The sequence below is a fragment of the Moschus berezovskii genome, chromosome 20, assembly GCF_049115385.1.
Source record: "Moschus berezovskii isolate FMDL1 chromosome 20, NW_MosBer_1.0, whole genome shotgun sequence".
Classification (NCBI taxonomy): domain Eukaryota; kingdom Metazoa; phylum Chordata; class Mammalia; order Artiodactyla; family Moschidae; genus Moschus; species Moschus berezovskii.
In genome coordinates this window covers 39252847-39278893 of record NC_142479.1, presented here as the reverse complement: position 1 = coordinate 39278893, position 26047 = coordinate 39252847, and the positions used below count along the sequence as shown (strand labels likewise).

The window sequence follows — 26047 nt, the reverse complement described above, 5'->3', positions numbered from 1 at the left end:
GGGCATTTATTCTTCCAGTGGCCATAACCTTGGCACTGGGCACACTGGTTTGGCTCTAACGGAACCCGGGGCAACTGTTGGGACCGGTTGAAGGACTGTCCTGTCCCTGGGACAGAGGAGGTTTTCCGGAGGGCCCGAGATAGACTTTCCCAGAGCAGCAGCTAGCATTGCAAATCTCTTCTCTGTTCTCTTTCGTTCCCTCCGGCTCTCTGGCAGAGCACAGACTCTGCTTAGTTCCAATGTCTCCCTCCCCTTCCTGTCAGTACTCACCGGGAGAGGCAGGTATAGCTTGGGCGGTTCGGTGGAGCCGGATCCTGGAAGTGTTGGCCAGAACTTCTGCCACCGGGATCGGGATTGGAGCCCGCCGAGGTGGCGGCTCTACGACCTCCAGGAGAGCTGGCAGAGGAGCAGCGGCTGCTGTAGGAACTTCACCTGGTCCTGGATCAGGCATAAAGGCGGCCTCCAGTCCTGGTGGAGCACTGGGCCGGTGGTCGCGTCGTCATCCAGCGTGGGGAAGGGGCAGGTCGTCCATGTCCAAATCCTGCCAGATCCCAGAGGGAGAAGGGGGATCGGCGTGTCTTCACCTGCCAGTCAGCAAGGCCAAACCAGAACACCACGTGGTCCAAGACTGTTTCTCCCTTAAAGTCTGTCTGCCTTGGTGGGCTTGATCAGGTGCGGGTGAAAACATAGATGGGTTAAATATCCCATGTCCCAGGGCGTCTCAGGAAAAGCCAGTTCATACTCACTTATGTATCCCCCTCCTTCTAGCCTGACAATTCCCAGGGGGTCAAGAATTTCACAGCAGACGGGATACCTCCTGGGGGAGGGCAGAATATGAGCACACAAGGACCAGTTTCCTATCCTAAAACCCCCCTGGTGATCGCTGGTAATAATTTTCCCTGAGACGGCATGGACACACCTCCTAAATGACCTTCACAAGTTTCCTTCCTAAACCCTAGCACGCTCATCAACCTGTGTTCCAAGCAATGGCTGCCTGCCGAATCCAGGCTCCTGTGGGTTCCCGCTCCTTCTAGTCCCTCCCAGGTGGGTGATCAGGCCCCCTCTTCACCCTGCCAGGTGGGTTCCTCCTCACCTGAATGCTCAGTTTCCCTGCTGCCATCCACTACCTGCTACCATCAAAGGTCCGGGCGTTGAGACACAGAATCCTTCCAGAAGGGTGAGACGTCTTCCCCCCTCTTGAAGACTCAAGCTGCAAGGCCTCGGAGTAGTCCCAAATGAGACTTGTCTCCTCAAAGTGAGGAGTTTCCATGCCAATGCACCAAATGTAGTCACACGTTCTGGGAAACAAACTCACTCGGAAGGACAATGCAGATAGTGGAGTGCAGTTTATTACACCGGAGGGCCCAAGGCAGAATCTTCTCTTAGCCAAGGACCCCAACCAGTTTTTCTAGAAACCTTATATACCCTAAGTGTACGTGCCCGAACCCACCTCCCCAAATTCCCTGAAACTAGTCTGAACAAAGGAAAAGAAAGATACAATCAAAGTGATTCATATGTCTTAAGCTAGATCGTTAACAGTGGACAATTACCAATAGGCCTGTGGTCATACCCCAATAAGCATAATAGAATTTATGATTCTATTCGGTCACACAGATAATTAGGGTATTCTCTTAGGCAACAGAGAGTCTGGGTATAAGTCCTGGGGCTCTTCCATCCAGGGGGCCTGGTTTTCCAGGTGGTATGTCATTTCCATAGATACTGGGCATACAGCTCAAAGTCCATAGTCTGGCCCAAGATGGAGTCCTGCTTTCAATATGGAGCCTGTTCTGTCCGTTTCCTCCTTCATTTCCCCCTCTTGATGCTCTTAACTCATAGTGTGAGCATCATTCATAGGGATATATTGCACCCTGACTCTCCGGCCTCCAACTGGGGAGAACGACATCAACCTTTGGGTTACAAAGTTCATAATACATTGTAAAATAAAGGGTGCACAAAGCAGAACTATCAAGGCAACTATAGCAATGGTAAATATAGTTTTCCACCAATCACCCTTCACCCAAGACAGGACCGGAGTCCAAAAAGGAAGATTATCATCAGACATAACTTTTACCTGACCTTTCATGTCATCTAGGGTGGCTGATATATAGCCAGATAAATCAGGAATATATACACAACATTCAACTTTAATTATAGCACAGGTCCCTCTTTGTACTGAAACTATGGTTAGTCTCAAGATGATACCAGCAAGTCCTTGTAGCTGCGGTTGTTTGTAGAGCTTCATCTCTTTTTCTTCTTTAAGATGACCTTGGTTTCGCGAGGATCAGTGGGGTCCTTTTGTGTGGCCCACTCGGCGTCCTCTGGGTCTGTGTGGTATGCTCTCTTCACCTTCATGTGGAGGATCCAGGGAGTGACGCCTGCAACTTAACTGCAGAAGGGCTGATTAGAACAACAGTATACGGACCCTTCCAATGTGGGGTCAAGGAGTCGTGTTTCCAGTCCTTGACCACACCTGATCCCCGGGCACAAATTCGTGAATCTGTTCCCCAAGGAGGAATGGCACCCTTTCTTGTACAAACTTAGTTACCTGATTTATTACCTTACCCAGTTGTTCCATCTGCTGTGAAATCTCATCTCCCCTTACCCGAGGCAAATTTGTTGACACCTGTTTTATTGTGGGAGAGGGCCTCCCATACACAATTTTGTACTGTTAAGGGCCATGGGACTGTGGGGTCATCCTGAGTCTGAGCAGAGCCGTCGGAAGCAAGTCCACCCAGGAACAGTCAGTCTCTAAGATCCACTTGGAGAGTGTCTCTTTAAATGTCCGGTTGGGAGATGAGCTACCCTTCGCCCAGGGTTAGGACGGTGGCTGAGAGGAGCTGTACCACGTTCAGGAGGCGGTGGCTGCTTGGGCACCGGAGGGCCGAGAGGAGCTGATCTACATTCAAAGCAGGAGGCGCGGCCTTGAGGAGATACCCCTCGTCCAAGGTAAGGTACAGCGGCTGCGCCTTGCTGGAGCAGCTGGGAAGAGATACTCCACGACCAAGTGGAATATAAGAATCCAGTGTTCTGGGGAGGAAGAAACAAGATGGCGGAGGGATAAGATGGCAAGACCACTTTCTCCCCCACAAATTCATCAAAAGAACATTTGAACGCGGAGTAAAGTCCACAAAACAACTTCTGAATACTGGCAGAGGACATCAGGCTCCCAGAAAAGCAGCCCATTGGCTTCTAAAGGAGAGAGAAGAAATCCAGCTCCACCCACCAGAACACCGACACTTGCTTCCCTAACCAGGGAACCTGGACAAGTCACCCGTCCAACCCCACACACAGCAAAGAAACTACGTAATAAAGAGAACTCCACAAACTGCAAGAAGAGGGAAAGGCCACCCCAAGCAAAGCAATATAAGCAAGATGAAGAGGCAGAGAAATACCCAGCAAGTAAAGGAACAAGATAATTGCCCACCAACACAAACAAAAGAAGAAGATATAGGGAATTTACCTGATAAAGAATTTCAAATTTTGATGGTGAAAATGATTCAAAATCTTGAAAGCAAAATGGAGTTACAGATAAATAACCTGGAGAAAAGGATTGAGAAGATGGAAGAAAGATTTAATAAGGACTTAGAAGAAATAAAAAAGAGTCAATATACAATGACTCTTTAGTCATTAGATAGATGAGATGAGAAACACTCTGGAGGGAACAAACAGTAGAATAACAGAGGCAGAAGACAGGATAAGCGAACTAGAAGATAGAATTGTAGAAATAAATGAAACAGAGAGGAAAAAAGAAAAACGAATTAAAAGAAATGAGGACAATATTAGAGACCTCTGGGACAATGTTAAACGCTCCAACATTCGAATCATAGGAGTCCCAGAAGAAGAAGACAAAAAGAAAGACCATGAGAGAATACTTGAGGAGATAATAGTTGAAAACTTCCCTAAAATGGGGGAAAAAATAATCACCCAAGTCCAAGAAACCCAGAGAGTCCCCAACAGGAAAAAAAAAAATAAAATAAATGTCCGGTTGGTTCCTTCCACCATCCCAGAACTCTGGGGCCTATATGCTGTATGTAATTTCCCCTTGATGTTTGAAGTTTTGCTTACTTGTTGTACTAAATCCGCTACAAAAGCCGGGTCATTGTCCGATCCAATGCTGGTAGGAAATCCAAATCTGGGAACTATCTCCCTAAGCAGGCACCGGGCCACTTCTGATGTTCTTTCAGTTCAGATAGGAAAAGTTTCTACCCATCCTGAGAACGTACATACCATGACCAGCAAGTAATGGTAGTTTCCGTGAGGTTTCATTTCAGTGAAGTCCACTTCCAGGTGTTCAAAGGACAGCGTGCCTTTCAGCTGAATCAGTTCAGTTCAGTCGCTTAGTCGTATCCGACTCTTTGGGACCCCATGAACCACAGCACACCAGGCCTCCCTGTCCATCACCAACTCCCAGATTTCCCTCAAACTCATGTCCATCGAGTCGGTGATGCCATCCAGCCATCTCATTCTCTGTCGTCCCCGTCTCCTCCTACCCCCAATCCCTCCTAGCATCAGACTCTTTTCCAGTGAGTCAACTCGTCTCATGAGGTGGCCAAAGTATTGGAGTTTCAGCTTTAGCATCAGTCCTTCCAATGAACAGCCAGGATTGATCTCCTTTAGAATGGACTGGTTGGATTTCCTTGCAGTCCAAGGGATTCTCAAGAGTCTTCTCCAACACCACAGTTCAAAAGCATCAATTCTTTGGCGATCAGCTTTCTTCACAGTCCAACTCTCACATCCATACATGACCACGGGAAAAACCATTGCCTTGACTAGACGGATCTTGGTTGGCAAAGTAATGTCTCTGCTTTTTAATATGCTATCTAGGCTGGTCATAACTTTCCTTCCAAGGAGTAAGCGTCTTTTAATTTCATGGCTGCAGTCAGCATCCGCAGTGATTTTGGAGCCCAAAAAAAGAAAGTCTGACACTGTTTCCACTGTTTCCCCATCTATTTCCCATGAAGTGATGGGACCAGATGCCATGATCTGAATACCCGGAGGTTTTTGTCTGTGCTGAGAGGCAGCATTAACCTGTGAGCAGGCAGCATGGCCTAATTGGGTTGCTTGGTGTGTTTGGCTTACCAGAGTGTATGCCAGCTCCTCCAGTACCAATAATTTGCCACTTGGCAATTCCTACCATCCCTTTTTAGTCTTGATGGCCCCTTCCGCTTTGGCTAACCTGACAGCCATTGTCCTTGTTTTATCAGGTTAGTGCCATCAGTATATAGGACCCAATTAGGATCTGGAAACTTGTGCCCTTTTTTAAAACAAACCCCACATACCTTATCCTCTTTGTAGATCTGTGCCTTCTTCGACACCGGGTAACCTGCTTCCATCAACAGCTGGAACAGTGCTTTTATTCCTTCCCAACATTCTTCCTTGGTCTCGGCAGCCAGCAGCAGGTCATCCACATATTATAGGAACCAACATCCATACTCTTTCGGATGGAATGAGTCCAGGTCAGAAGCCAAGACTTCTGCAAAGATGGTTGGGGAATTCTTAAACCCTTGTGGGGTAGTCCAGGTGGGCTGTTGTTTGGTGCCCCCAACTGGATCTTCCTGTGTGGCGAGTGTATGCTCCTCGGTTTTTGTCTCGTCACAACAAAGATTTGGAGTGATGGACATTAAAGCCCCCTCGGCACGTCACAGCTCTCGGGTCTTGGCCAGACCGTGTTATAGCTCTCAGGTCTCGAACGACCGTGTGATAGCTCTTAGACAAGTCAGTGTTACAGCTCAGTGTTACCACTCTATTTTATTTAGAAGATAGCAGGAAAATCCATCTTCGAGGCACGAGAGCATGTCAACCCAAAGACGTGATGAGAAGGGTGCCCCAGGGCGCAGGAGAGAGATAGAGTACTTTGGCTCCTCTTTTTGTATGTTTTTTTTTTTTTTTTTCTCCCCCTGGGCCTGTCCTATGTACATTGGGCCAACCAGAAGTGTTGTTTGTTTTACCTGAGGTCCTCACTCCGGTCCTCAGACCTTCCTTTGTTCTATTTTCACAGGCTTTTCTCTTCCTTATTTTTTAGCCACCACTATTCTGGATTCTTTTTCCCTATTCTAATTTCCTAGCATTTCCCCCTCAAGAGATCGGAGGCCCAATTCTTTGGGAATAGGGGTGTCGAGTTCTTTCTGGCTACTTCCTCCTGAACTGGGACGGCGAGAGGTATTGGGCCTCCCCCTCTTGCTAGTCTCAAGCCTCAGAGTCCTTATAGTGGTGTCCATCTAAGGGTGAGTCATATTTTCTGTGGTTGGCTGTAGTTTTATATCTTTGTTGAACTGGCACTGAATGTTGTAGTTTGTCGACCTGGGCAGAGACAAAACAGGTTAGACAATTGACAATACATGGAACAATCATAAGCAGCATCAATATGGCATAACAAGGACTAGTAGGGGTCTTAGCCAATTCCAAATTTACATCGCCAGGATGGCTCAAGTCCCTCCTTGTTTAGGGATCAGAAGATCTATCTCCTGTCTGTTTTGGAGTACTATCCCTGCCAAGCTGTCTTGGATCTTTAGAATCTTCCTGAGAAATCTTATCCCCAGAGACCAGATTTTGGGGTTGTTCATTAGAACGGCACTCATTTGTAGTTTTGAATAGGTATCTGAGATCTTCCAGGGGCTCACAGGTGTATTGAGCGTCTTTTTCTGTTTTCTTCCATGGCTTGACTCGTGAGTAGTGAATCTAGGAGTCATGTCCTGGTACCTTGATTGCTATGGGGGTAAAAAGTATTACAGGGTAGGGGCCCTTCCATGTGGGCTGGAGTTGAGCCTTTGGGGACCCATTTTTCAGACTTTAATTAGGACTTGAGTCCCTGGAGCATATAGTGGTGACTCCTTAGAATCTTTTGGGTCCTGAGTCATACCCTACAAGCGTATATTCTGTTGGAATTGCCCAGTGGCCGTGGTATAAGACTGGAGGGTCTGAACCTCTGGATCTAGGAAGAGGTCATTGACATAAACAAAAGGTCTCCCATGTAGCATCTCATAAGGACTAAGACCAACCTGTTCCTTAGGGGCAATACGAGTGCTGCTGCTGCTGCTGCTAAGTCACTTCAGTCGTGTCCGACTCTGTGCGACCCCATAGACGGCAGCCCACCAGGCTCCCCCGTCCCTGGGATTCTCCAGGCAAGAACTCTGGAGTGGGTTGCCATTTCCTTCTCCAGGAGAGCTATTGGTAAAGCCTCCTTTCATCCCAGGGAGGTCTCCTGGGTTATCTTTTTTTATCGCTGATTTTAAGAATTAGTTGGCTGTTATACTTTTTCTGAAGAATGAGGCCTCAAGGCACAATGGAGATAATAAGTAATGCCCAATGCTTTAAACAGAGAATGAGATGGCTGGATGGCATCACCGACTCGATGGACATGAGTTTGAGTGAACTCCGGGAATTGGTGATGGACAGGGAGGCCTGGCGTGCTGTGATTCATGGGGTCTCAAAGAATCGGACACGACTGAGCGACTGAACTGAACTGAACTGAATGCTTTAAAGACCCCTTGGGTGACCTTAGAAGTAAATGATGTCCCATTGTCACTTTGTTATGATCTGGGCAGACCAAATCTTGGAATGATTTCATGGATCAGTTTTTTCACCACCTTCTCAGCCTTCTCAGTCTGGGTGGGAAAAGCTTTCAATCCTGTGAATGTATCTATCATGACTAATAGGTATGTATACCCTTGAAAAACTGGCATCTGGGTGAAGTCCATCTGCCAGTCCTCTCCTGGATAAGTCCCACGTCGTCAGACGGGGTGAGCCAGCTGGGGTCTTCAAGCTTCTTGGGGGTTGTTTAATTGGCAAGTGGGACAAGAGGAGACCACTTGCCTTATAGTTGTTTGGAGGCCTGTTTCTCTGAAGGACCTTTCTAGTAATTTTTGGAGGGCCTTTTCCCTAAATGAGTGGTGGCATGTAAGGAGTTAGCTAACTTCCATTGGAGGTTTCCAGGCAGAAAAAGGAGTCCCTCCTTTTGGAAATGAAGAAGGAATTCACAGGGCTTAGACACTTAGGTAAATATACCTACACATATATATCGACTTCAAAGAATAAGCAATTGGTAGTTAGATGAGAGGATATAGAAAAGGAAATGGATGAGTAACTGGGTGGAATTTGAGAATGAGTGGTCAGTTTGGTACCTGGGTGACATTTTCCTGTGTAGTCAAGTCCTAATTATCCACCTCAGATAAGGCAGCTCTCCACCTGAAGGGTGTCTACTGACCCCGCTCCCTGCAGCTGAGAGGCTCATCCTTCTGTGAAGGGAATCTGGCTGTGCATCCCCACAAGAGTTTTACATGGTACAGAATTCTGATTGAAAAGTTTTTTCTCTCAACATTTAAAATATAGCGTTTTCTGGCTTTTGGTATTGTTAAGGACTCTGCTGTCACTCTAACCGTTGGTCTCTTTTAGATCTGTCCCCTTTTCCGAGACTGTTTTTCATGACTCCTGTCCTTGGAGTTCTGCAGTTTCATTGAAGTGTGTATTTCTTTGTACTTCTCCTGCTAGTGGTATACAGTACCTCCTTGGTCTGTGAATTCACGTGTTTAGCAGTTGTGGAAAACTTGTAGTCATTCTCTCTTGAAATATTGAGCTTCTCTCAGTTCCCTCCCTCCTGGGAATCTAATTATTGGGTTGGCCACAAAGTTCATTCAGGTGCAGAAAAGCCATACCATCTTTCGGCCAACCCAGTATACTCCCATTCAACCTTCTCATTCTGCCCTCCATTTCTCTTGACATCACTTTCACATTTTCCTTGTCTCTCTTATGGCATTCTGGATAGTTTTATTTTCACCTACTACCAGTTCGTGAAATTTCTCTTCAAACAGCAGCCTGAATTGCTGCTTCGTATTAAATATTTCAGGAATTCTATCAAATGAGTTTCCATTTCAAAAATTATGTTTGTAGATTTTTTTGATCTATTATTTCAAGTAATTTCTTGTAGACTGGTAACCTGTGACTCTATTTCCTATGTCTATAAACATTACATACTTACCTATTCTGTCATTAAGTATTTGACAATCTCAGTATCTGCAGTTCTAAGTTTGATGCTGTGACTCAGTCATAGTGGCTTGTTTTCTCATGTGTTTGGTGGCTTTATATTTTGAGCTCTTTGGTGAATCAGTTAGTGGGAATCCTGGAGAAAGTATTGTTCTAGCTGATTGATAGGAGGCACAGCTAACCTGCAAACACGTCAGCCTATGGGCCTGGTGATTTAGGCTAGCGAAGGAGTTCCTGGCTCCCTGTCTCAACTTACCAACTGGCCCAAGGCTCACCTTTCCCAAATAAATAGCAACCACACTTGCTTGTGTGACCTTTCCCATCTCATCCACCTAACAGCCCCTGCTTGATGAGCCCTAGCTCCTTATTGGGCTGGTCCCAATTCATAATAATTTTTGAAGTGGGGGACTCTTTGGAGATCTCCCCTCAATCATGCAAGATCTGTGATATCTCAAATAGTGAGTTATTTCCAGATTTAACTGGTTTGGACTTTGCTGACGCTCCTACTCAGACGTATTGTCGGAAGTTATACTGTCGGAAGAAACCTGAGCATATTTACTTTCCTAATGCTCTAAGACAAACTGCTTAGCTCTTTAACAGCCTGAACAATATGAATGAACTCAATGACCTTAACCAGTTACAGTGCGTGCAGTCACGTCAAACTCTTTGCCACCCCATGGACTGTAGCCTGTCAGGCACCTCTGTCCATGGAATTTTTCAGGAAAGAATCCTGGAGTAAGTTGCCATTTTCTCCTCCAGGGAATCTTCCAGACCCAGGGACTGAACCCATATCTCTTGCGTCTCCTGCACTGCAGGTGGATTCTTTACCACTAGTGCCACCTGGGAAGCCAAATTACCTTAACACATTTTATAAAATCACTGATAAAATATTTGTGATTCACTAGAGGGGTTTCTGGAGAAGGAAATGGCAACCCACTCCAGTACTCTTGCCTGGAAAATCCCATGGACGGAGGAGCCTGGTAGGCTGCAGTCCATGGGATCACTAGGAGTCGGACACGACTGAGCGACTTCACTTTCACTTTCATGCATTGGAGAAGGAAATGGCAACCCACTCCAGTGTTCTTGCCTGGAGAATCCCAGGGACGGGGGAGCCTGCTGGGCTGCCGTCTATAGGGTCGCAAAGAGTCGGACACGACTTAAGTGACTTAGCAGCAGCAGCAGACTCCATCTTAGGCCTGTTCATGCTCGGCCACCTTTCCAATGGACTCTGAACTCTGTGTTTAGTGCCTATGAAAACGATAACAGAAGGATAAGACCCTCTCCAGACAGGGGAACCTTGAAGATCGCATCTAGGTTACTCATCGCCTAAGAGAAAACATACACTAATCACCCCTTCCTCCAGACAGGCCATACGTTTTTCTGTATGTATCCGAGTGTAAACTCGGGTTTATTGATTATTGGCTAATTGTTTGACTGTTTGAGCACAAGAGCACATAGTGCGTGAATGAAGGGGTTTTTGGGATTGTATTTTCCTTGGTTTATGGAATGTGAAGTCAAGTGGGCCTTAGAAAGCATCACTACGAACAAAGCTAGTGGAGGTGATGGAATTCCAGTGGAGCTATTTCAAGTCTTGAAAGATGATGCTGTGAAAGTGCTGCACTCAATATGCCAGCAGATTTGGAAAACTCAGCAGTGGCCACAGGACTGGAAGAGGTCAGTCTTCATTCCAATCCCAAAGAAAGGCAATGCCAAAGAATGTTCAAACTACCGCACAATTGCACTCATCTCACACGCTAGTAAAGTCATGCTCAAAATTCTCCAAGCCAGGCTTCAGCAGTATGTAAACCGTGAACTCCCAGATGTTCAAGCAGGTTTTAGAAAAGGCAGAGGCACCAGAGATCAAATTGCCAACATCCGCTGGATCATGGAGAAAGCAAGAGAGTTTCAGAAAAACATCTATTTCTGCTTCATTGACTATGCCAAAGCCTTTGACTGTGTGGATCACAATAAACTGTGGAACATTCTGAAAGAGATGGGAATCCCAGACCACCTGACCTGCCTCTTGAGAAACCTGTATGCAGGTCAGGAAGCAACAGTCAGAACTGGACATGGAACAACCGACTGGTTCCAAATAGGAAAAGGTGTACGTCAAGGTTGTATATTGTCACCTTGCTTATTTAACTTATATGCAGAGTACATCATGAGGAACGCTGGGCTGGAAGAAGCACAAGCTGGAATCAAGATTGCCGGGAGAAATATCAATAACCTCAGATATGCAGATGACACCACCCTTATGGCAGAAAGTGAAGAGGAACTCAAAGACCTCTTGATGAAAGTGAAAGAGGAGAGTGAAAAGGTTGGCTTGAAGCTCAACATTCAGAAAACAAAGATCATGGCATCTGGTCCCATCACTTCATGGGAAATAGATGGAAAAACAGTGGAAACAGTGTCAGACTTTGTTTTTTTGGGCTCCAAAATCACTGCAGATGCTGATTGCAGCCATGAAATTAAAAGACGCTTGCTCCTTGGAAGGAAAGTTATGACCAACCTTGATAGTATATTAAAAAGCAGAGACATTACTTTGCCAACCAAGGTCCGTCTAGTCAAGGCAATGGTTTTTCCCGTGGTCATGTATGGATGTGAGAGTTGGACTGTGAAGAAAGCTGATCGCCGAAGAATCGATGCTTTTGAACTGTGGTGTTGGAGAAGACTCTTGAGAGTCCCTTATACTGCAAGGAGATCCAACCAATCCATTCTAAAGGAGATCAGTCCTGGGTGTTCATTGGAGGGACTGATGCTAAAGCTGAAACTCCAATACTTTGGCCACCTCATGCGACGAGTTGACTCACTGGAAAAGACTCTGATGCTGGGAAAGGTTGGGGGCAGGAGGAGAAGGGGACGACGGAGAATGAGATGGCTGGATGGCATCACCGACTCTCTGGACATGAGTTTGAGTGTACTCCGGGAGTTGGTGATGGACAGGGAGGCCTGGCGTGCTGTGATTCATGGGGTCGCGGAGAGTCGGACACGACTGAGCGACTGAACTGAACTGAACTATGTAAGTCTCAAGGAAATTGGGGTGGTGGGTTCAGACACGTACACATGGGTATAAAAGATTTTCACAAATGCTGTTCGGGGTCCTTGGCTAAGAGGAGACTCTGCCTTGGGCCCGCCAGTGTAATAAACTGCACTCCACTATCTGCATTGTCCTTCTGAATAAGTTTGCTTCCCGGAACGCGTGGCTACAACATTTGGTGCATTGGCCGGGAAACTCCTCACTTTGAGGAGACAGGTCTCATTTGAGGCCACCCCGAGGCTTTGTGGCTTGAATCTCCTAGAGGCAGGGAGGCGCCTCACCCCTCTGGAAGAATTCAGCCTTTCAACGCCTGGTTTCTTCGCTTTGGCAGGTAGTGGACGGCAGCAGGGGAACTGAGCGCTCAGGTGAGGAGGAACCACCTGGCAGGGGGAGGAGGGGCCTAATCACCCCCCGGGAGGGACTAGAAGGGGCACAGACCCACAGGAGCCTGGAACATGCAGGCAGCAGCGATTGCTTGGTACACAGGTTGACGCGTGTGCTAGGGTTTAGGAAAGAAACTTGTGAAGGTCATTTAGGAGGTGTGTCCACGCTGTCTCAGGGAAAATTATTACCAGCGATCGCCAGGGGATTTTTAGGATAGGAAACTGGTCCTTGTATGCTCATATTCTGCCCTCCCCCAGGAGGTGTCCCGTCTGCTGTGAAATTCTTGACCCCCTCGGAATTGTCAGGCTAGAAGGAAGGGGATACATAAGTGAGTATGAATTGGCTTTTCCAGACACGGCCTGGGACGTGGGATATTTAGCCCATCTATGTTTTCATCCGTACCTGATCAAGCCCACCAAGGCAGAACGGACTTTAAGGGAGAAACAGTCTTGGACCACGTGGTGTTCTGGTTTGGCTGTGCTGACCAGCAGGTGAAGGCACCCTGATCCCCCTTCTCCCTCTGGGATGTGGCAGGTAAGGCTCTTCTCACCCCAATTAGGAAGGAGGCAGAAGGGCAATTTAAGTGTCATTGAATGGAAATATCAGAAGTACATAGGGTACTAAGAACTTCATAGACAGAACGAAAAGGAAAAGTAGAAGAAGGTCCAAGAAGGTAAGAAAGATGGGAGGAAGTGAATCTAAGGCAACTGTATTGGATTGCATGATTAAAAATTTAAGGAAGGGATTTGGAGGAGACTATGGAGTGAAGATGAATCCTAACCGCCTCCACATACTCTGTGAGGTCGAATGGCCCCCTGTGGGAGTAGGATGGCCACCAGAGAACACCATGAACTTAAAAATAGTGGAAGCAGTCTATACAGTAGTCACAGGAGAGCCAGGACACCTGGATCAATATCCATATATTGATTCATGGCTAGGGTTAGCTCAATACCCTCCTACTTGGACAAGGTTCTGTATCCAGAAGGGAAAGGGGAAAATATTAATGGCACAAAAATTGACTGCTGATTAAAAGGAAATTCTACAGGATTTGGACGGGGACGACCTGACCCCTCCCCCATACTGGATAATGACGCGCCTGCCTCCCAGTGCTCGACCAGGACCGGAGGCCGCCTTAATGCCCAATCCAGGGCCAGGTGAAGTCTTGCAGCAGCCGCTGCTCCTCTGCCAGCTCTCCCCGAGGCCGTAGAGCTGCCACCTTGGCAGGCTCCGATCCCGGGGACAGAAGCCTCTGGCCAACACTTTCAGGATTCAGCTCCTGCCGAACCACCCAAGCTATACCCACCTCTCCCGGTGAGTACTGACAAGAAGGGGAGAGAGACGCTGGAATTAAGCAGAGACTGAGCTCTGCCAGAGAGCCGCAGGGAACGAAAGAGAACAGAGAAAAGATTTGCAATGCTGGCTGCTGCTCTGGGAAAGTCTATCTCGGGCCCTCCGGAAAACCTCCTCTACCCCAGGTATAGGACAGTCCTTCAACTTGTCCCAACGGAGGCCCTGGGCCCCGTTACAGCCAAACCAGTGTGCCCGGTGCTGAGGTTTTGGCCACTGGAAGAATGAATGTCCTAAGGCAAGAAAGGAAGAAGAAGCTCCTGCAGTGGTGGGGCTTGCTGACTTGAAAATTAAATAGGGCTGCCAGGGCTCAGAGATATCAGGTCCCCGAGAGCCCATGGGAACCTTAAAAGTGGGGGACCAAAAATTGACTTCATGGTGGATACAGGAGCAGAACTGTCGGTAGTAACCAAACCTGTGTCACCACTGTCCAAAAAGACTACCGCTGTAACTGGGGTTTCAGGAAAAGAGATGATTAAGTTGTTTTGCCAGCCCAGAAAATGTCAGATGGGGGGGCACCAAGTGATTCATGAATTCCTCTACATTCCTGAGTGCCCAGTACCCCTGTTGGGAAGAGACTTGCTCTCCAAACTAGGAGCACAAGTGACTTTCTCCCCTGAGGAGAGGCCCACCTTCCGGATGGGCACTCTGACTTATTTGCTCTCTCTCTCAGTAACCCCCCAAGATGAGTGGAGGCTGCATCAGCCTCCAAAGGAAGAACCAGGTGGGCCGGAAGAGCATGAGAGAAGCTAACTCAATTATTCCCCGAGGTCTGGGCAAAAGACAACCCCCTCTCCCCCTCAGGCTGGCTAAACATCAAGCCCCAGTGACAATAGAACTCAAACCAGGCACCATCCCGGTTAGAAAGTGCCAGTGCCTGCTACCAATAAAGGCTTGGGCCGGCATACTGCCCCACATCAATAGATTGAAACAAGCGGGCATTCTAGTAGAGTGCCAGTCAGCTTGGAATACGCCGATCCTGCCAGTCAAAAAGGAAGGAGGACAGGACTATAGGCCTGTACAGGATCTCAGGCTAGTCAACCAGACTACTGTGACTTTACACCCCATTGTTCCAAACTCCTATACCTTACTTAGCCTCCTCCCGCCGAAGACTAAAGTTTATACTTGCCTAGATTTCAAGGATGCCTTCTGCGTACACCTTGTCCCAGGGTCACAGCCCATCTTTGCCTTTGAATGGGAAGATCCAGTCGGGGGCACCAAACAACAGCTCATCTGGACTCCCCCACGAGGGTTTAAGAACTCCCCAGCCATCTTTGGGGAAGCCTTGGCTTCTGACCTGAACTCATTCCATCTGGAAGAGTATGGATGTTGGCTCCTATAATATGGGGTGACCTGCTGCTGGCTGCCGAGACCAAGGAAAAATGCTGGAAAGGGACAAAAGCATTGCTCCAGCTGCTGATGGAAGCAGGTTACTGGGTGTAGAAGAAAAAGGCACAGATATGCTAGGAGGAGGTAAGGTATCTGGGGTTTGTTTTAAAAAAGGGCACAAGATTCCAGACCCTAGTTGGGTCCTATATATTGATGGCACTAGCCTGATAAAACAAGGACAATGGCTGTCAGGTTAGCCAATGTGGAAGGGGCCATCAAGACTGAAAAGGGATGGTGGGAATTGCCAAGTGACAAATTATTAGTACCAGAGGAGCTGGCACACACTCTGATAAGCCAAACACACCAAGCAACCCACCTAGGCCATGCTGCCTGCTCACAGGTTAATGCTGCCTCTTGGGTATTCAGACAAAAACCTCCGGTATTTGGCTGAAAGGCACGCTGCCCTTTGAACACCTGGGAGTGGACTTCACTGAAATGAAACCTCACCAACACTTTCATTACCTGCTGGTCATGGTATGTGTGTTCTCGGGATGGGTAGAAGCTTTTCCTACCCAGGCTGAAAGAGTATTAGAAATAGCCCGGTGCTTGCTTAGGGAAATAGTTCCCAGATTTGGACTTCCTACCAGCATTGGTTCGGACAATGACCCAGCTTTTGTAGCTGATTTAGTCCAACAAGTAAACAAAACTTTAAACATCAAATGGAAACTGCACACTGCACATAGGCCCAGAGTTCTGAGATGGTGGAATGAACCAGCTGGATGTTAAAAAGACTCTCCAAGTGGATTATAGAGACTGACTGCTCCTGGGTGGACTTGCTTCCGACGGCTCTGTTCAGACTCAGGATGACCCCACAGTCCCAAGGCTATTCTCCATACGAAACTGTGTATGAGAGGCCCCCTCTCATAATAAAATAGGTGTCAACAAATTTGCCTCAGGTATAGGGGGATAAGATTTCACAGGAGATGGAACAACTGGGTAAGGTAATAAATCAGGTAACTAAGTTTGTATAAGAAAGGGTGCCGTTCCCCCTTGGGGAACAGATTCATGAGTTTACGCTTGGTGAGCAAGTATGAGTCAAAGATTGGAAATACGATTTGCTAGTCCCTTGGTGAAAGGGCCCTTATGTTATTCTAACTACTCCTACTGCAGTTAAAGTTGCAGGTATTGTCCCTTGGATCCATCATACGAGGATGAAGAGAACATACCGCGCAGACCCAAAAGAAACACTGAGTTGACTGCACAGAGGGACCCGCTGACCCTCAAGAGACTAAGACCATCCTTAAGAAGAAGGAAAAGAAGATCCTGGATGAGCCCCTTCAGGAGGAAGCCGCATAATCAACTCCTGCTGCTTGGCCTCATCAACGTGATTTTAAATTTAACTTCCATTTCAACTCAGGACAATGTTTTCATCTCATGGGCACATTTCTACGCCAACTTCCACAACACTTCCAACTGCTGGGTATGTAGGGCTATGTCTCTGTCAGTGATGGATGGACTTCCTTGGTGGGTGTCACCGACCTGCCAAGGAGATTTTAAACCACTCTGCTCTTTTCAGGGATGACAAAAAGAGACTTTCCTCTCTCTTGTCAATCATAACCTCTCCTTGCCCTCTTGGTGTAAGACCTACAGTCAATAGACTCGGGTCATGGGGTTACATTTGATATAAATGCCAGTGTAACAAAAGCCTAACCTACAACAAGCCCCGGTACATCTACCTTATTTACATGCTAGGTGGACAAGATCTGTGTTTCAATGGTATGAGTATGCTGCTGCTGATGCTAAGTCACTTCAGTCGTGTCTGACTCTGTGTGACCCCATAGGCGGAAGCCCACCAGGCTCCCTCTTCCCTGGGATTCTCCAGGCAAGAACACTGGAGTGGGTGGCCATTTCCTTCTCCAATGTGTGAAAGTGAAAAGTGATAGTGAAATCGCTCAGTCGTGTCCTACCCTTAGCAACCCCAGGGACTGAAGCCTACCAGGCTCCTCCATCCATGGGATTTTCTAGGCAAGAGTACTGGAGTGGCTTGCCATTGAGTATATTGCTGCCTTATTCATATTGACTCACTGGAAAAGACTCTGATGCTGGGAGGGATTGGGGGCGGGAGGAGACAGGGACGACAGAGAATGAGATGGCCGGATGGCATCACCGACTCGATGGACATGAGTTTAAGTGAACTCCGGGAGTTGGTGATGGACAGGGAGGCCTGGCGTGCTGTGATTCATGGGGTCGCAGAGAGTCGGACACAACTGAGCGACTGAACTGACTGACTGAACTGACTGATAGGGACAACAGATATCATGATTAAAGTAGAGGCCTTGACTAATTTCACAAATCAGGCCCTCCTAGATAGAACAAAAGCCATCCAAGCCTTAAATGAAGAGCAAATCCAAATGAGAAAAGCGGTAATTCAAAATAGAATGGCTTTGGCCATACTCACAGCTGCTGAAGGAAGGACCTGTGCTATAATTAAGGTTGAATGTTGTATATGCATTCCTGACTTATCTGGCAATGTATCGACTGCTTTAGATGACATGAAAAACCAGGTAAAAGCAATGTCAAATGAAAACATTCCTTTCTGGACTTCAGTCTTATCTTGGGTGAAGGGCGATTGGTGGAAAACTATATTTACCACTGTTATAGGTGCCTTGATAGTTCTGCTTTGTGGACCCTGAATTTTAAATGTATTATGAACTTTGTAACCCGAAGGTTGATGTCATTACTCCCAAATTGCGGTTGGAGAGCCAGGGTGCAATAAATCCCTATAAATGATGCTCATAATATGAGTTAAGGGCATCAAGAGAGGGGAATGAAGGAATTCCTAGGGCCTGGACTCCATCTTAGGCCTGTTCATGTTGATCATGCTCGGCCACCTTTCCAATGAACTCTGAACTCTGTGTTTAGTGCCTATGAAAACGACAACAGAAGGATAAGACCCCCTCCAGACAGGGGAACCTTGAAGATCACATCTAGGTTACTCATAGCCTAAGAGAAAACATACACTAATCACCCCTTCTTCCAGATAGGCCATAAATTTTTCTGTATCTATTGGAGTGTAACCAACCTCGGGTTTATTGATTATTGGCTAATTGTTTGACTGTTTGAGCACATGAGCACATAGTACGTGAATGAAGGGGTTTTGGGGATTGTATTTTCCTTGGTTTATGTAAGTCTCAAGGAAATTGGGGTGGTGGGTTCAGACATGGGGTATAAAAGATTTTCACAAATGCTGGTCGGGGTCCTTGGCTAAGAGGAGACTCTGCCTTGGGCCCGCCAGTGTAATAAACTGCACTCCACTATCTGCATTATCCTTCTGAGTGAGTTTGTTTCCCAAAACGCGTGGCTACAACAGAACCACCCCATATGATCTTCTTGAAAGCCCTCACTCTTAGCTTTAAGAGTCTCACCTTCAGTATATGAAGGAGTTTCAGGCAAATTAGTCTGCGGAACTAAGGTGGCAACCACTGTTAGGTCATGGTTCTGTAATGCTGCTCTCTTAGCTGCCTGATCAGCTGCTTGTTTCCCTCGTGCCACATCTGTGCTCCCTTTTTGGTGTCCTTTACAGTGGGAGACTGAAACCTCAGCGGCCAGATGGACTGCCTCCAAGAGTCTAAGGATTTGATCACCATATCTGACTGGGGACCCTTGGGTGGTCAAGTGGCCTCTTTCTTTTCAAATAGCTGCATGCGCATGTAGCACCAGAAAGGCATACTTGGAGTCAGTGTAAATGGCTACTCTTTTTCCTTTTCCCAGCTCTAAAGCTTGAGTCAGGGCTATAAGCTCAGCTAACTGGGCCTGGTGGCAGAGCCTTAGCCGCTATGGTCTCAAAATTGGAGACTACTGCATACCCGGCTCTTATTTTTCCATCCAAGACAAAGCTGCTTCCATCAGTGTACCAGATTTCCTCAGGATTGGTCAGAGGATCTTCTGACAATCCCTCTCAGGGTTTTGTCCAGTGGTCCAAGGTTTCTAGACAAGAGTGAGAGGGGAGAGAGCCCTCGGGGGTAGGCAGGAGGGTGGCTGGGTTAAGAACCTCACAAGGGGATATAGTGAGGCCTGGATTTTCCATCAGCGTTACTTGATATCTGATGATTCTTTGATCAGACATCCATAAATGGCCTCTCCCATTTAGGAGTTTTTTTACTTGGTGGCTGGTAAAAATAGTTTGTCTCTAAAGGAGAGTTTTAAAGCATCTTCTATCATGATTGTAATAGCTACAAGATTTCGAAGGCAGGGGGCCCAGCCTCAGGTGGTTGGATGGAGCCTCTTGGATAAGTAAGCTACAGGCTGGGGCTGAGATCCCAACCTTTGAGGTAACACTCCCAAGGCTATTCCCTCTCTTTCATGGATATAAAGTTGGAATGCTTTTTTCTGGGTCTGGCAACCTCAAGGCCGGTGCCAAAGTTAAGGCTTGTTTTAGTGTAGCCTCTGCCTTCTTTTGAGGCATTCCCTACATCAGTGGGATTGAATCATCTCATCCCTTTAAGCTTTCATATAAGGGCTGGGCAATTAGACCATAGTTGGGTATCCAGATTCTACAATACCCAGTTAGCCCCAGGAAAGCTAGCAATTGTTTTCATGGGGGAGGGCAACTGGAGGATTCCTTGTACCCGATCAGAGGACAGCCTCCTGGACCCATGTGTAATCTGAACTCCCAGGTAAGTGACCTTTGCCTCAACCATCTGTGCCTTAGCATGGAAGACTTTATATCCACTTTCTGCCAAAAAGTTTAGAGCCTGAATTGCATGTTGTTGGGCACTTTTCTCATCTGGAGAGCAGATTAGTGGTCATCTACATATTGTAATATTTTCCCATTGGGTCCCAGGTCCAGATCTAGGAGATCCCGGCTAAGGGCCTGTCCAAACAGGTGGGGGCTATCTCTGAACCCCTGAGGTAATACTGTCCAAGTCATCTGTTGGTATTTTTCTCCTGGGGCCTCACACTCAAAGGCAAAAAGATATTGGGATTCTTTAGCCAGTGGTATGCAAAAAAAAATGCATCTTTGAGATCCAAGACTGTAAACCACTTGGCACTGGGTGGGATTTCTCCTGAGATTACATAGGGATTGGATACTGTGGGATGGAGGGAGACTATAGCTTCATTTATAATCTGGAGATCTTGAACCATTCACCAGGTTCCATCCTTTTTCTTTACAGAGAGGATTGGGGTGTTACACGGAGAACTGGTGGGAACCAATAGCCCACAAGCAAGGAATTTATTTATTAAAGGCTGTAGTCCCTCCCAAGCCTTTTTTCTGAAGGGATATTGTTTCCGGTTAGGAAACCGAGTGGGATCTCGGAGGACAATGATGACCGGTTCAGCTTGGTGGGCTTGTCTAGGAATCCCCTGGTCCCACACCTGGGGGTTAATTTTGTCTTCCCCTAGTTTTGGTCTCTCCCTATTGGAGGTGTAACGGGTTCTTCAGTAGTAACCAGGAGCTGTAGGGCTCTAGGGGCTAAGAAGCTTCCCATCACAAGGGTAATCCCCAGTTTAATGAGTATGTCTCTTCCCATTAGGGGAGTAGGACACTCAGGGACCACCAGAAACTGGTGGGAAAGTATTTTTCCATCTCAGCAACAAAGAAGTGCTTGGGTGAATCTTTTAGTAGTTGTTTTTCCTGTAGCACCCAAAATGGTACAGGTTTGGGAGGAGAAGGCTCCGGAGTGGGAGATGAAGACAGAGTAGGTAGCCCCCATGTCAACCAAGAAATTCTCAGACCTACCTGCCACATCCCTTGGCTGCAGCCCCATGATGGTTATCTGACAGGCGGGGCTGGCTGGAGGGGGCCGCTTCAGTCCTCTTGAACCATTGTGAGGGAAGGCTTGGCACTTGACCTTGAGGCTCTTGGGTCCCGAGGGCAGAGTGCCGCCCAATGTCCCACTTGATGGCATTTGTAGTACGCCATTTTAGGAGACTTGTCATGGTTTGGACACTCTTTGGCCCAATGCCCCGCCTGTCTACAGATTAGGCATTTGCCTAGTGCCTTGTCCTTCAAGGACTCGGGATTTGCCATAGGGCTTCTCTGGAGGGCGGCCAGCATCTGGGCATGCCTTGTCTCTTTCTTTCTCTCCCTCTCCTGGGCCTTGGCCTCCTTCTCCTGTTCTCTGTTATAAAAGGTATTGGTGGCTGTCTGGACCATCTCATCTAAAGAGGAAGCAGGGTCTTGCTGCTGTAGCTGTTGTAACTTAATTCTGATATCTGATGCACATTGGACAGGAATTTGTCCTTTAAAATCACCTGTCCCTCGTAAGAGTCTAAGTCCAGATTGGTAAACTTTTGGAGGGCCTCTTTTAGCCTTTCCAGAAAGGCAATGGGGTTTTCATTGGGCTCCTGAGTTATTGCTGAGACTGAGCACAGTCCCACATGTAATAGGCTTCCTTCTGTTTCCATGGGTGGACCTCCTTAGGGGTGAGTCTTTCTTAAGCTTATCCTACCCAGTACTGTTGCAACCTGAGAGCCAGGTGTCCCCGGGTCAAGGTGCAGATCCCCAAGCAGGCTGAGGCTTGACAGCTTCCCGAGAATTGGGTCCCTGGGCAGGTCGAGGCGTGATGACCTCCTGGGACCCCTGGACTGGCGGATCCCCAAGAAGGTTGAGGTGTGACAACCTTTTGAAGACCAGATCCCTAGGCAGGTCAAGGCAGGTTGACCTCCTGGGACCCCCAGACTGGAGCTGGGCATCCCCAAGATCTCCAGCGTGACCAGCGTTGGGTAGGATTAAGGGGTTGTAATCTTAACTTATTGCTGGTTTGTCCACCGTGGATGGGAATAGATATCATGATGTAAAGCAATCCAAGCCTATGCCTTGAGACTGGGAAACAGTGTAACAGTCATAAGCCTATCTTCTTACTGCTCTAAGGGATTGTAAGTCACTGATTTCTTTCCCTTCCTCCATAAGAGCAGGTTAGGGTGTCTCCAATGGTAAACATTTCATTGTCATAGACCCACTTTAGGTAATAACAGAAGTAGTGACAAAGGAGTGGGTTATCTGGCCCTGTTAGGGACATTAAAGTATTTTAATAGTAGGTTGGGTGGAGCAATGTTGCTTACAAGGGGCACGGTCTTGATTGTAGGAGTTAGTAATTGGCTCAAGAACAAATTGGTAAGAGGCAGCTGACCAAATGTTCCATAAAAGTGGAGTGGAGATTTGATCCAAGGATATGTTTGTAACTTTAGGAGAAGGGTGATAAGGGTTTGGGCCCAAACGGCCTGCAGGGCTAACTCCCAAAGTGGCAAACATTATCCATGGAAACCCAATTGCCTTTGAAGGGATGCCAACTGATGAACTTCTAGCAGGCATTGTGTGCCTGTCATCTGCCTTAGTGGGTTCACTGAGAGATGCTGATGTTGCACATGTTGGAGGAAACATGGAAGATGAAGGCCTGAATATCTAGAGGGGTTGGATACTACATAGTATTTCCCTACCAAGGCCAGCTATTTTCTGGTTGTCCCTCCAGATGATTGTAGAGGCAACATTGTGGACCTGGATGGGGCTCAGGAAAGGAGCATGAAACAGGAGGGAAGGGGGCAGAGCACAACCTTTGAAAAAATGACATAGCACAAGGGCATAAAATAAACTGATTAAAATCAGTTGGGTCCAAGATGACAAGTCAGATTCAAGTAAACCTCAATCCCCAATCTGTAAACCAAAAGACACACCCAGGGGTGGCAGAACAGCTCTAAGGCACTGTCAAAAGACAGAGGAGTGGGTGGTTCCCCAATGGCTGGGATGATCCTCTCATTCATTAGTATATGAATTCACCCTGTAAAACTTAGCCAGGCAGCATTCCATGACCAGTACCCTGTAGAGTGGGCGCTTCTCTCTGAATCCTAACAAATCCACTTCTCCCTTATCGCTTTGTCTCTCACTGAATTTTTGCAATGAGACATCAAAGCCTGAGCTTCATTAGGTCCTAAAGTCGGGCATCCTGGGTTTTGGTCGGGCTCAAGTCCCGGGAGAGAGAGCTGAAGGACAGGAGGAAAAAGCAGTGGGAAAAACATGTCAAGGAATCCGCTTCATAGCCTGCCAGAAAATATGCTAAATATCTGACTGGTGCTCACAGTTTTCATTGGTCTGATCCTTGGCACAAAGAAGAGTAAAGACAGAAGAACCCCCACCGCTTGTGTAACAGCTACTGGGGCTCAGCAGATAGCGCCTTTGGGACATGATGAGGAGTAGCCTCTCCAGAGTCCCTCAGTTGTGCCCACTGCCGCCCTCTTGTTTGCGGGGGGTTCAAGGAAACAACAAACGAGCGATTGTAAAGGAATTAAGATTTCATTAGGCATATGTCCCTCCAGCCATAGGAGCAAGGATCTCCTACCTTAACTGGAGGTCTTCTGAAATCTGTGGCTGAGCCGCATGAGCTTTCTGCTGAGTTCGTTTTTCACTGTCCCGGTTTCCAACACGATGGGCCTCTTGTCAATTCTGTGTTGGGTTTTCTTCACATTCCGCTTCTACTGCAGAAGCTTCGCTGAGTTGGGCTCCTGATGTGTTTGGCCTCCTCCTTGCCGGGGCCGCGCCGAGGTTGTTACAGCCAGGTCACAGCACCATAGATGTCAGGCGAGTGTATGCTCCTCGGTTCTGTCTCGTCACAACAAAGATTTGGAGTGACGGACATTAAAGCCCTCTGTGTGTCACAGCTCTTGGGTCTTGGCCAGACCATGTTATAGCTCTCAGGTCTCGAACAACCGTGTTATAGCTCTTAGACAAATCAGTGTTACAGCTCAGTGTTACCACTCTATTTTATTTAGAAGATAGCAGGAAAATCCATCTTCGAGGCATGAGAGCGTGTCAACCCAAAGACGCGAAAAGAAGAGCGCCCTAGTGCGCAGAAGAAAGAGAGAGCTAACTTTGTCTCCTCTTTTTATATGTTTTTTTCCCCTGGGTCTGTCCTATGTAAATTGGACCAACCAGGAGTTTTGTTTGTTTTACCTGAGGTCCTCACTTTGTTCTATTTTCCCGGGCTTTTCTCTTCCTTATCTTTTAGCCACCACCATTCTGGATTCCTTTTCCCTATTCTAACTACCTAACATTCCCATTCAAAGGCAAAGATGGACTGTGACGCTGGGGCGAGGTGTATACAGAAGAAGGCATCCTTTAGATCTAGGCAGGTGTAAACTTTAGTACTCGGTGGGAGGAGGCTAAGTAAGGTATAGGGGTTTGGAACAGTGGAGTGTAAAGTCACGGGAGCCTAGTTGACTACCCTGAGATCTTGTACAGGCCTATAGTCCTGTCCTTCTTCCTTTTTGACTGGCAGGATCCGCATAATCCAAGCCAACTGGCGCTCTACTAGAATGCCCGCTTGTTTTAATCTGTTGATATGGGGCAGTATGCCGGCCCAAGCCTTTATCGGTAGCAGGCACTGGCACTTTCTAACCAGGATGGTGCCTGGTTTGAGTTCTATTGTCACTGGGGCTTGATGTTTAGCCAGCCTCGGGGGAGGGGGGCTGTCTTCTGCCCAGACCTCAGGGAATAATTGAGTTAGCTCTCTCTCATGCTCTTCCGACCCACCCGGTTCTTCCTTCCGAGGCTCATGCAGCCTCCACTCATCTTGGGGGGATACTGAGAGAGAGAGCAAATAAGTCAGAGTGCCCATCCGGAAGGTGGGCCTCTCCTCAGGGGAGAAAGTCACTTGGGCTCCTAGTTTGGAGAGCACCTCTCTTCCCAACAGGAGTACTGGGCACTCAGGAATGTAGAGGAATTCATGAATCACTTGGTGCCCCCCCATCTGACATTTTCTGGGCTGACAAAACAATTTAATCATCTCTTCTCCCAATACCCCTGTTACAGCGATAGTCCCTTTGGACAGTGGTGCCACAGGTTTTGTTACTACTGACAGTTCTGTTCCTGTATCCACTGTGAAGTCAATGTTTTGGTCCCCCACTTTTAAGGTTCCCAAGGCGGGGACCTGATATCTCTGAGCCCCGGCAGCCCTATTTAATTTCCAAGTCAGCAAGCCCCGTAACGGCGGGAGCTTCCTCTTCCTTTCTTGCCTTAGGGCATTTATTCTTCCAGTGGCCATAACCTTGGCACTGGGCACACTGGTTTGGCTGTAACAGAACCCAGGGCCTCCGTTGGGACCGGTTGAAGGACTGTCCTGTCCCTGGGACAGAGGAGGTTTCCCAAAGGGCCTGAGATAGACTTTCCCAGAGCAGCAGCTAGCATTGCAAATCTCTTCTCTGTTCTCTTTCGTTCCCTCCGGCTCTCTGGCAGAGCACAGTCTCTGCTTAGTTTCAGCGTCTCCCTCCCCTTCCTGTCAGTACTCACCAGGAGAGGCGGGCATAGCTTGGGCGGTTCCACTGGAGCCGGATCCTGGAAGTGTTGGCCAGAGACTTCTGCCACCTGGATTGGAGCCCGCCGAGGTGGCGGCTCTACGACCTCCAGGAGAGCTGGCAGAGGAGCAGCGGCTGCTGCAGGAACTTCACCTGGTCCTGGATTGGGCATTAAGGCGGCCTCCGGTCCTAGTGGAGGACTAGGCCGGTGGGCGCGTCGTCATCCAGCATGGGGAAGGGGCAGGTCATCCATGTCCAAATCCTGCCAGATCTCAGAAGAAGAAGGGGGATCAACGTGTCTTCACCTGCCGATCAGCAAAACCAAACCAGAATACCACGTGGTCCAAGACTGTTTCTCCCTTAAAGTCCGTCTGCCTTGGTGGGCTTGATCAGGTATGGATGAAAACATAGATGGGTTAAATATCCCATGTCCCAGGGCGTCTCCGGAAAAGCCAGTTCATACTCACTTATGTATCCCCCTCCTTCTAGCCTGACAATTCCCAGGGGGTCAAGAATTTCACAGCAGACGGGATACCTCCTGGGGGAGGGCAGAATATGAGCACACAAGGACCAGTTTCCTATCCTAAAACCCCCCTGGCGATAGCTGGTAATAATTTTCCCTGAGACGGCATGGACACACCTCCTAAATGACCTTCACAAGTTTCCTTCCTAAACCCTAGCACG

At 47.7% G+C, this 26047-nt stretch overlaps 1 long non-coding RNA gene across 2 annotated transcripts in view; it reads right to left on the bottom strand.

Annotated features, from left to right (window-relative positions):
• LOC129542948 (uncharacterized) overlaps positions 1-25498 on the bottom strand; it is a 31674-nt gene extending 6176 nt beyond the window's left edge. For both annotated transcript variants that reach the window (XR_008683205.2, XR_008683210.2), the window contains exons 1-4: positions 25359-25498; positions 23413-23672; positions 5280-6300; positions 271-3027 (exon numbers count right to left, since the gene is read on the bottom strand). This is a non-coding gene — a long non-coding RNA (uncharacterized LOC129542948). The remainder of the gene's footprint in view (positions 1-270; positions 3028-5279; positions 6301-23412; positions 23673-25358) is intronic.
• Positions 25499-26047: the final 549 nt, after the last annotated feature.